Raw genomic sequence first — 12,527 nt, 5'->3', positions numbered from 1 at the left:
ATAGTAACACCCAGTAGTTTTGTTTGAGAGTCTGAGGAGATAATGGTACCATCCCTAGATGTGATACTGAAAGAATCAGAATGAGCTCACAAACTCCAAACTCACCACCAGTTTAAGAATGATCTGATCATTAATATAATTTATCAAACTTTTAGCCATTATTACTACAAAAATAATACTATTATGCTGAACAAACCACTACATGCAAGTGGTCACTGGCCAGTGTTGCAAGTACAGTAGTTTAAAAAAAAATAATACTATCCGGCCAAGAAACATACAAGGATCAACTACATAGCTCAAAGGCATCTTACAAACTACAATCCACATTAGCGGAACCATGTCATTGTATAATGCAGTTAAATAGAATATTCTGAAGCAATCAAATTGTGAAACACAATGTATAATTTAATTTACTTAAATGCAATGCCACAGTTGAAAGTGAATTTAGCTGCAAGAACAGAAAGCTGTTATTAACTAAACTTACTCCTCGTTTAAGATGGTTATGTTAAATAACTATTCCAAAACCACTACAGTGAACACAAATTCTGGCCCAAACTGCAGTTACTTGCCTGCAAAGCAATTTCTAACCAATGCTAAGCTCAAATAGACTGCAAGTTATTTTGCCATGCCAACTTTCGTTCAAAAAAGTAATGGCTACTGTGCTGAAGGACATCCAAGAATCACAACATGCCTAAAAATATAACACTAACTACTAATTAATGTGCATACAATTACTAAAAAAAGAAACTATCAAACTAAATACATATCACTATGATTAAAAAGTTATGCTTACACATTAAAGTAATTCATAATGCTTCCTTCACCTGCTGTCAATATTTACATGCTGATCACCTGCTCAAATTTAATTACAGTTCTGACTAGGCAAGTTTCATTATGTCTTAAACTGACGATTTCTGAATTTCTAAATCAGGTTTGCTTATATATCATGTATACCTAGTAAACACATCCCATACATTTTATACACCTGCAAACTTTCAAGAATGAACTGCAGAGTACCTTTAACAAGAAAAGCATTTAACTGTGCTTATTTTTACTCTTACCAAATTAAACATACTCAACAGCGTTCTGCAATTTCTGCTACTAGAAAACTGGAAATGAAGACGAATTTTTAAAAACTTTTCTAAGACGAACTTCAAGCATTAGCGCTGTTTTCCTTTGATAACTAGCTGCTGTTTTTGTTACGGATGCAACACGTATACCAAGCATTACAAATTATCAGTGTTGATAATTTAATTTTAAAGGGAGGCACCTGAAAAATCCTTAATGCATTTGTTTAAAAACACTGCAAAAAAGGATTCGTCAGCAGCCAAACAATAAGTGCATTTTTTCCCTGAAGATGCTCAACATGAAAATCCCCACATGCATTAAAACCATCCATTAAAAAAGTGTTTAGATACAATATACTGTGGTACAGACTTCTTTCTTGATCACAGTTAAGAAAACCACTGGAAAAAAAAAACAAAAAAAAAAACATGCAATTAAAATATCATCAACAGTAAAACGTTTCTCTAAGTCTACTTTGCCATGTTTAAATGTACCCCCATCAGGATAACTACTATGTCTGTCACATACATGAAAGTTCAAACTTTAAAGCAAATTTAAAATCAGAAATGCAGAACAAAATACAGTCATATTGTAAAAAGAAGTGTTCTGTACTCAAATAGTTGTATACTTTAAAGCCATACACAACTTAAACTGGATGGGAGATTGTTCTGCATTGCTGTAATGCTGCACTAAAACATCTGTACATATTTACCATTATTAATAAAAACAAAGTAGTTGGCAAATGTGAAGTTATTCTCACATCCTTACGGATTCTAAGGTGGAAAGACAACAAAAATCCAACAACAATTTATTAACATAGAATGGTACAATGGTAATGTGTGCCATTTCAACTCAAGCTGTAAATCAGATAAGAATACAAAGGCTGCAAAAACACAGGCATGGGCATAACCAGATACAAGGATGAGGTCTACCTATAAAGGCACACAAGTTAAAGCTGGACTAAACTTCTAAGGCCAAAGAAAGATGGAGGTGGAAAAATCATGATACAAACCACACAAGAGACAAAAAGAAATGTGTTCTAATGCAGGAGAGATTAAGGAGAATCATAAAAGGCAAAATGAAGCTGGTGCAAGACAGAATTGTAATTAATAAGAAAGGGGCAAGTGATTAAATATATACTCTGGGAACGTAATGGGATCAGGCAACGCACTTCAAAACAGCATCCATATAATATACATGTGTACACATATTTACACACCTTGCTGTTAGCCTTATCGACTTTCCTCATTAAATGAGATTTGTTTATTGGGTTATTCATTACAAGATGATTAAACTAAACCTATAAAACAGCTATTACTAAATGCAGGCTGTTGCACCTTCTGTGCAGACTCTGCATGTCATCCCTGCGGTTCAGTGAGTTTTAAAAACATGCAGGTAGGTGTGTGTGTGTGTGTATCTTCAGTGAAGGTTGGGCGCCAGGCTGGCAACTCAACACTGTAAAAACTGCACTACCAATCAATCTGTGGAAGGTGATCCGCTGTGGTGACCACTAACTGGGAAAACCCAAAAGACATTGCTTTTTGAAAACCGAAAAGTGTTCCTCTTGCTGACCACCTCTCTCTTTTAAACAATATAATGCATGTGCAAACACAAACACACAGGTATGGGTTGCTGATTAAGCAATGAGATTATTTAATCGTAAAATTAAAAATATATATATCATAAACTAATCTTGAAAATTTAAGTTAGACTGCAATCAGCATGCATTTTAATGTATTTAAAAGTCATGAAATAATACACAAGGTTTTATACTGTTCTTTATTCCATTGTTCCAGTCTTTGCACTACCCAGTACATAGAACAAAAATAAAACACCTTCCAATTAGTTTATTCACCAAGTTTATTGCTGCAAAACACTTGTAAATATGGTTACGTTAAGAGTACTTACTATAAAAGATTAAAGGCAAGATTAATCATTATTTATATCTTGAATAAAAATGTTAACTGCTCAACAGCACATATACACATGCATATATAAACACACACATATTGAAAATGAAAGGACAACAGCTAAGTAGAATAAAGTTATCAGAATACTGAGCCTGTGGAAAACTATCAGAATAGACAACTGCAGAGAGATGCTAGAATCCAGAAAAGCTGCAAAAAGTGAAAGCAATCAACTCGATGATAGAAAACCCTTACGGTAAAGGGAATCTGTTTCTTGTGGCAAGGAGGGGGGAAACACCTACAAATACAAACTAGACACACTACACAAATGATCGAATCAACTGAACAAGACAACCAATAAACACAAAATATTCGGGTAGTAAATAAACACTAGATATCAGTGACAGCACAGCAACTAGATCATAAAAGACAAAATGATACAACTCTCATACCTCTACCAAAGTTTAAGCAAAGATTACAGCTGCACTATTCCAGCATGAGTTCTGAGTTGCAAGTCCAAGTAATTAGCAATCACGCACACACACGCAAAGACCGTGTCAATGCATACGGACTACATACCAGATTGTTTTTAACTCACACTAGTATATACATGTTTTAATTCTTTGACACAGTTCGAAAAAGACCCGATGTACACAACTGGGAAGCATCAAAACTTATTTACCTAGTTCTGAATAACACAATACGATCTAAAAGCTCGAGCAGCTCTATTGCAAACCCTACTTTGTTAGTCCATTCAGCACGGTCTTCCAGTCAAGTGACAACCGTGTTCCTCACTACGCCTACATCTGCACAACACGCAGAAGTGTCTTCCTCACAGCCAGGGACAACATACAACCAAGGAAGCAAAGGCCTCACCCAACGCAGTAAGCCACTGCCCCCTGTCACTCGGTGACTTCGGAACTGGTAGGTCCCGTCGCACAGTGGGCACAGTTTACTCACCTGCCATGAACAGAGAAGGAGTGCCGACCAATCGGCCGCCCAGCGGGGCTGCTTCTCTCCGTCTTGCTTGGTACTGTTCAAGGGCCCCTTAGAGATCAATGGTCCCTTACTTCGCAAATGCCTTGCTCGTGCCCGATGGTCAATACCTGCTACTCCTCACAACCGCGAACAGAAAACGGACACTTTACCAACTCTCACGTACGCCCTGTTGCCAACTACCTCAGACTTTTTCAACACTTCGTGAGTGAGACACAATCTCCGACAGCTGCACCGCCGTCACAAAACAGTTTTACATATTATTAAAAACAAAACTGTCACATCCCAGCCAACTACAATATAGTTCCACCCCTTTGCCCCTTTGAAGGCGGTGCGTAGAGCAACTCTTCACTTTCTGTAGTATAGTAAAATCCCCCATGGGCGGGACCAGAAGTAAGTAGTATGACGAGGCAAGCATCGGGTTATTCTGGGTAATGTAGTGTTTTCTGTTGGTGTTAATTTCTTAAGTAAGGATTGATTTTCCTACTGTCGTCCAGTCAAATTTGCCACTTTTCTCATGGCTCCTGTTAGCACCACGCAGAAACTCTGTTGCTATTTGCTATTCAAATAGGCCCTATTACTAGAGACATAGTTGGGATGTAAGTTTACATTGACTGAAGCATTGCTGCCTTCCAGTTGAATTACTGAACCTTGCAAACTTTGCTTTGTTTCACTTTAATAAATATTATGAGTGGACCTGGCCAGGTGTAGCAATTCTGAACCAGATAGGGTCCTTATTAGCTCATCCAAAAGGGACAGTGGAACGGAAAAGTGTCCCATACTAGGGGGAAAACAGAACATGCACCACCTTCAGGAGTTAGTTGGGGGAAAAATACAAAGAGCAGTCATACTCAGCTTCTAGGTTTTCATTTCAGTGAGAAAGTGAAGCAACATTTCACTAGAGGAGAATATGTGGGCATATTTTCTCTCCTGAACAGGGAAGAGGAGGACAAAAAGAATATTAAGAATAGGAGTGCGGGGTATTCTGTAGAGAAAAAAAGAAAGGCTATCATAAGATGGGCATGGCAAAACTGAATTAACAGTTATTCGATACATGCAAAAACCCTGGGTGAGAGGAGCCCCAGTAAGGTAAAGGGCATGTGGACACATTTTAATAGGGTGACCGCCATGTGCTTTGCACAATGGGGCCAAAAAGGGTTATGCTACAATGAGGATTAGGGGAGAATGAGACAGGTGAACCTGCTGTGCCAGCTAGAGATAACTGAAGGTTCGTTAATAATAGATTTTGGGTTTTTAGTTAATAAAAACCTGGAGGTGGTGACTGCTGGGGTTCTGGAGAGCTGGCCATTCAGACGTGAGGTGGGGCTGGTAGGTGTTTCCTGTACAAATTTAGTCAATGCTAGAAGCCCTTTCAGTGCAAATTTCAACATCATTGCATGACATTTGGGAAAGTGAATCACCCAGCAAAGTCATGCTTTTGGCGTACAGGGCTACGTTTTAAAGGGGAATTCAATGTCCACTCCAGATGCCAGTAAGAGGGGATGTTTCACATGAGTGGTTCAAGGATTATCCTGATACGTAGGCAGCAGCCATATTAGAAGAGATGATACTAGGGGTTTTAGGATACCAGCAAAGGGGAAGAAACATGGGGCATCACTAAGAATTTGAAATCAGCTAAGGAACAACGGGAGATTGTCTGTAAAAAAAATTAGACAAAGAGCTGAAAGTGGGTAGGCTATCTAGACCATTTACCTATCCACCTAAAATAGCTTTTAAGAATTTATTCATATGATTAGTACAGAAGAAGAAAACAGGTGAGTTTTGCCTCATCCATCACCTGTTATACCCAGAGGGGGAGTTGGTGAATTATTACATAAATAGCACAGAGACTTCGATACACTATGCCTCATTTGATGAGGCAGTAGGTAAGGTAAAGAAGACTGGGAAAGGAGCACTAATGGCAAATGCAGACAATAAGTCAGCCTCTAGGCTGATATAAAATTTTTCAAAAAAATCAAGGGTGACATGGCTTTGCGCTTGAGGTGTAATATTACATGGATAATTGCATCCCAATGTGCTGTTCTGTGGTTTGTGCCATGTTCGAGAAGTTCAGTACATTTTTGCACTGGATGGTGGCTCAGAGGGTTGGAGAAGACATCATCGATTGTTTAGATATTTTTTTTTGTTTGTGGGATAGAAGGATACAGTATGGCACAGTGGCACAGCAGATAGTGTTGTTGCCTCATAGCAAGAGATTCCCCACTTTGATTCCCAACTAGGATGCCTTTTGTGTGGAATCTGCATGTCTCCTTATATTCACATGGGTTTCCTCCAGGTGCCCTAGTTTCCTCCCACATTCCAAAGACAGGCAATACGTGGATTAGACACTCTAAATTGGCAATAGGTGCAAGTGTGCTGGGTAGAAGAACTACTGTGGCAGGGCTAGCCACCCAGCAGTGTAAACCTTGGCTCTAGATGATTGTCACTGTTAAAGTGAAACCCCAACCCCATGTTCAAAAATGGGAAAAGTGGTTGTGGATTGATGGATGGATAAAGGGATACAGGAGAATGACTGCAGGCAGTAGATGCCTTTACTCAATTTTATGAGGAGCTGGAGTAGCACTAGTGCCAGACAAAGCAGAGGGAACAACAAATAAATTATCATTCTTAGGCAAAAAATTGACAGTGAGAAAGGCAAAAACACAGGTACCAGATGAACAGCTCGATCTTCACCGCAGAGCCAATAGTATGTATAAAAAGTCGAACTGCCACAGTAGAAGGAAATTTTTTTATTGCAAAGACAAAGTGAGTGCTTTCACGACCTTCCAGGTCGCTTCATCAGACTTAATAAAACATCCCATGCCTTCCTTGATATATATACTTTCAAAGTGACCAATTAGTTAAGACAAACAAATATTTGTATCTGACTCAGTTTAAAAATAATGGAAAAAACATAAATAGATATAGGATTCTGCAACTAAATGCAGACAAACCCCCAGACATTAATGAAACTGTTTCTTTGAAACAATTTTTAAAGGCAAGAGCCTTAAAGCACTGATTCCCTTCTGCATGGTCCTATAGGCATTCACATTTGAACTTGCATACTGTTTTTAACAGTTTTATGTCTATTTATGTTTTTTCCATTATCTTTTAAATTGAGTCTGATATAAATACTTAATTGTTTGTCTTAACTGATTGCTCACTTTGAAAGCATATATATCAAGGATGGCATGGGATGTTTTATTAAGTCTGATGAAGCGACCTGCAAGGTCATGAAAGTGCTCACTTTGTCCTTGCAATAAAGAATTTTCCTTCTACTGTGGCAGTTTGACTTTTTATACATACTATAAAATTGACAGTACAGAGGATTTATGTAGGTTACCAAGTGACAAGGTTCAGAAACTGTGCATGGGTTTGAATCAAGTGCTGGAACAACAGAAAATGACACAAACAATTACAAGGATTCACATGGTTAATGAATGTTGCACGCAAGGTAATTCCAGTGGGTAGATCATTTATGGGGCAGCTATCTATTAATGGGTCAGCATGCAAGAAACCACCCCATGTGGCTGCTCTAGTGGCATACAGTGATAAAGCCCTGACTACAACACCCTCAACATGGGTTTAATTAGCAGCTCAGTGACTGAAGGAGTGACAAGGAAAGGATGGCTGTGCCCATCCTTGGGGAGGGTAAAGCTGTTATGTACACATTCCCAGCTATGATCCCTGGTGGAAACGAGGTGATATGCCACACCTCCCCATTGCAGTCCACTCCTTGGGCATCACAACAGAACTGTAAGGGAAGAGGGGAAATAGTCGCTAGAGCATAAATAAAAAAATAAGCAATGCAGTTTAGACTGCCAGGACCCCAGTATGCCCTTAGGTTCTACAACTGATCCCAGCAGTAAGCGGAGTAAGTCCAGTGGGGTACAGAGTTGCTGGTAGACATGGCATGGACATGGGTATTGGGTAGCAGTGTCATGGGAATGGCATAGGAGATAAAATAAATAAATAAACAAGGCCACTCTGCAGGATCAAGATATTTCAGGACATGAGGAAGGATTTGAAGGTTTAGAAACAGTTTTTCAAGGACTACAACTGAATAGTGATATGGCAAGAGGGGGACAATCAGGCCTATCTAGAAATATTCAAGAATGCCACTGGGTGCATTGGTTTTGGGGGCCACTTCAACATGCAGTAGTTTAGTGGAGCCTGGCCACAGGAAGTTCAGGTTAGGAAACAGTGGTCATTTGCTGAAATGGAGTTCTTTCTTGAGGTAGCAGCCTTGGAAATATAGGGAGAACATATGAGGAACCAAGTAATGTGGTTTTATTCAGATAATACAGTGTGGTTCGTACAGTAAACAAGCAGACTGGGGATTAAGGAATCTTGGGCAGATTGATGAGACACTTCACCCTTAGATGTGCAACATTGAATATTACGGTCAAAGCACAACCTACCTATACCACATACAGAGAACTCATTGGCCAACTTTCATTCTCATTTATAATGGCCCAGGTCAGAGCACTGGCTCTTGCAGACCAACATCAAGGTGCTTAGCATAATGAAGTCCAGTGCATATAAAGCTTATGTTAGGTGTGAAAAACTGTAATTCTTGTTTTGTGTTATAATTCAGCCATCAGTGAACCAGAAGCACATTTGGCCGGTATGATATTCATTCATAAGGAGACTCCAGCGATGGCTCCAGGATAAGATGGAAACTGCACTTCATGGACAAAGTCAAAACAATTGTAAGGTTCATGAGTTTGGGGTGTCTAGCATGCAATGGCCTTAGATTAGATTGTTGCTACAGCAAGCAGCCAAGATAGGCAATGATCCTAGAGCCATCATGCTGTATCTCTGAGGACAGACATATACCCAACTCAAATTAGAGTTAAGACTAATGATAGAAAAAGAGGTCAATTTTATGCATGAATGCTGGCCACAGACCACTATTTGTTGGCCAGAAGTTGTAAAGAAAAGGAGGTGGGAGGAAGGGTACAAGATCCATTGCAGCAGTAGAAAGGATGAGGCATAGAATTAACAACATCATAGACATGTTATTGCTGGGCTTGGAGGAAGTGTATATAACTCACTAGACCTTACATTCAGGTGGCCAAACAGGTATGACAGGTATGGGGTGCATTTGTCGAGGGCATGTTTGCAAGGTTTTTAGTTACAGGTGAGGCTAGCTAGGCTGAGCTTTAGCTTGGACCTACACTAGTAAGAGATATGCTTGGCATAAAGGAGGGAATTTACTCCCTTCTGTGGCAGAAGACAGGAAAACTAAGGGAGATCAAGGTAAGCGGGGGAGGTCTCAGGGCTTACTAGCTGGGCATCCAACAAGCTGGGTGGCCCCAAAGCAGAGGTTGCTAGGGACTACCTAGTCCAGCAATCTTCTTTGGCAGAATGTAAGGTGACCAAGAGGAACTGAGTGAATTTGAAATACTGTGGGTGATAAGAAGTTTAAATTGCCAGATTTCAACAGTGCTGCCTTCCCTGTATTGTTTAGGTGACACAGTTATATAGTTTTAAAATGGTCTCGCTGAAATTCCTGCCTTGTACACATCTACAAAATAAATGTCTTAAGTCAGTCAGGGCTAATTTGGCAATAAATATATGGCTATGACCATTCAATTCATTTGATGCATGTCTTATTACTGTTGTTGTTTATGGCTGTCATGACGTATCTCCTAGGAATGATGGTGTCCTTCTTTGTGATAAGGAACAAAGAAATATGGACAAAGGGCAAATGGCTGAATGGTGGTACTGCTGGAAACAGCAGCAACAGGTAATCAAATGTGGGAAAAATACTAATGTTTATTGAGCTGGATAGAGAACAGGGAGAGCTGTACCCAATTTCAGACAAACAAAACTTGTCATGCCTGTCCATCTACAACATATTTCTACTCCCTTGGTATCCTTCAACGGAGGTGCTTGCAGCAACTATTTCCCTTACTGTTTTATAATAGAATCCCCTATGGACAGGACTGAAAGTAAGTGTGAAGGGTGCAAGCACTAGGTTGTTCTGAGTAATTTAGTATTTTCTGTTGGACTAAGTTTTACAATACAAAGTTTGATTATTAACACATTTTATGACACCTTACTGGACTTACCATTTGGCTCAGTGTTTTTAAATAAACAGTATGAAAGCTTGTAAGTAGATGGCCATCTATCCCTGTTTCTGCAGACTGGACCTGATTTGGACTGTAGTGCTCTAGGAAACAGCACTGCATCTGAAAAATAACAGTAGTTACAGATGAGATGTGTAGTCGGTAAAATGAGAAAGTATGAGGCAGCTGTCAATTAGAAAATAAGTAATCATTCATTGCATTAAAATATTATGTTACACAAGATGTACAAGAGATAAACAACGGTAAACAATATATGTTTCTTATGGTGATCCAGTTCGCAAATGGCACCATAGCTATTCAGACATCACAGACATACTAGTTATTCCCACAATCAAAAACAACAAGTGAAAAAGCTTTCGCAAAGCTTGCACCAGCAGCTTGGAACCTTTTACCCAAAAATATTTAAAAAATCCACAAATTAGCCATGTTTAAATTACAGCTAACTAAAGTTCTTAGTATTGAAGTCAAGTGCTACTGTTTCGACACTGGCTGAGTCCCTGACATGAAGCAGCATCGAGCAGCAATCATTTATGGCAAACATTATGATATATCACATTTGACTTCCCACATAACTCTACCCAAATTTACTCTCTTTGCTCTATCTTCTGTCTCTACAAAAACGTCACTCCATTCTTAAATCAAATAATATCTTCAAACTCAAACATTCTATACCATGCTGGCCCCAGTAATACAACCCCTAACCTGTACACAATCCCAATCTAAGCATTTCCTACTATCCTAAAAATACTCGACTACTTCTACTTTTTATAAACATCCCATCTTTCCCTCCATGCTAGAGACTGTCATTTCTCTTTCAAAATACTCCCTGTCACAAGAGGCATTAATCTCATCTTGTTTGTAATACATTCCCTTAACACCACTCTTCCCTAACTCCTAAAAAAAAATTCCAGTTCTCATCTCTCCAATCCAGTTTACTCACTTCCAACAGCATGCCTGTTCAACTTATTTTAACTTCAGTAGTCATCATCAATTTATATCTTACCACTTACATTTTCCAAAATGCTGTACTGATATCTACCAGTATCATCCTCCACTCAAGCCTTATCCATGGTTCACACTGTAGTATGATATCCTCCTCACTGTACAACTATAAAGTAACAGATTTTAAAACATTCCAAAAAGTACACTCACTAAAGTATAAAACACCAAAACAAAACCAAATGTTTTCCTGCTCCTTAACACCAACCCCAGAAAAGAATATCTGCTTGCAAAAATCAACTCCCACCACCACCCACAATCATATTCCTCTATTACTGTCCTAACATTATGTGGGGTCATATAACCCAGTCCTGTTCCACTCCAAACAAATATCAACAAAACCAACATTGCACCTCAAAAAAAAAAAAAAAAGCAATAGCCCCTTAGGGCTGAAGTTCAATAATTTAAATATCTGCTGTGTCTTTAGTAAGCTACCAGATCTTCACACTTGTCTCTCCATCCATAAATCAGACATTCTATCCATCACTGAAATCTAAAATCTTCCATTAAGAAATGTTACCTAAGCTGAATTCTAAAAAAAAAAAAAATCACTATGTTTAATTGTAGTCTACGTACCACCAAATAACTATTCTTTCACAACTGAAGATATACTATCATAGACTACAAAAAATATCTCTCATGAAGCCATCATTATTGAAGATTTCAACCACAATTGGATTACACAGAATCAAAACTCTGTCCATATTAACCTTTATAACTTCACCCAGTTGATTAACTCTTCCCACAAGATTTAATAAAAAAGATAAATAAACATACAGTTCTTGATTGGATATTAACTAATGCTGCAGAAAACATCTCTGCTACCAGCATGCTACCTAGCTCACTAACCAATCACTGGCTTACTTGTGCTATTAGACAATTACTCCCAAAATTATCAAACGCATCACCTATAACCTAGTTTGTTGCCTCAAAAATGTTAGTCTAACCTGATTAACCTCTATACTCAAGCAAATAAACTGGTCTTCTCTAAATCCTTTGCTACTAGACCAAGCATTTGAAGAATTTAATACTTACTTCCTTACTATCCTTAATACATGCACTCCACAAAGAAAAAATCATGTTAAAGCCAATCTAGTTCTTTGACTAACTAGAAATACCAAATATTATGCAACAAAGAGACAAAACATGAAAGCAGTGGAAAAATAAAACATAAACCAAATATTAGATGAAAAGACAGTTGATAAATGTATCTAAGAAACTGATCAAACAAGACAAAAAGCTTTTTTAATCAGCTCCAAAATAAGAACTTCTCAAACCTGAAAGTGTACTGGGCAACCATTAAGAGACTACTTAAACCAGGATAAAGCACTCAACCAAAATATCTACCAAATGAAACCAATCAAAATATTACTCACTAATTTATCATACACCATATACAAACAATATCTGCATCATTAAAACACCCACCCAATATCTCTATGTAAACCCATCAGTATGTAACAAA

The 12,527-nt window shown here is 38.4% G+C and overlaps 1 protein-coding gene across 2 annotated transcripts in view; it reads right to left on the bottom strand.

Moving 5' to 3' along the window:
- Positions 1 to 4,300, bottom strand: part of TYK2 (tyrosine kinase 2) — a 2,798,586-nt gene extending 2,794,286 nt beyond the window's left edge. For both annotated transcript variants that reach the window (XM_044084572.1, XM_044084573.1), the window contains exon 1: positions 3,933 to 4,300. The gene's annotated coding sequence lies outside the window, so the exon portion shown is untranslated. The remainder of the gene's footprint in view (positions 1 to 3,932) is intronic.
- Between the last annotated feature and the right edge of the window lie 8,227 nt (positions 4,301 to 12,527).

This window comes from Protopterus annectens, chromosome 9.part0, assembly GCF_019279795.1.
Source record: "Protopterus annectens isolate FY-2018-M chromosome 9.part0, PAN1.0, whole genome shotgun sequence".
In the NCBI taxonomy this organism is placed as follows: Eukaryota; Metazoa; Chordata; order Ceratodontiformes; family Protopteridae; genus Protopterus; species Protopterus annectens.
The sequence above is the reverse complement of the archived record's forward strand: the minus strand, read 5'-3'. Positions and strand labels throughout refer to the sequence as shown.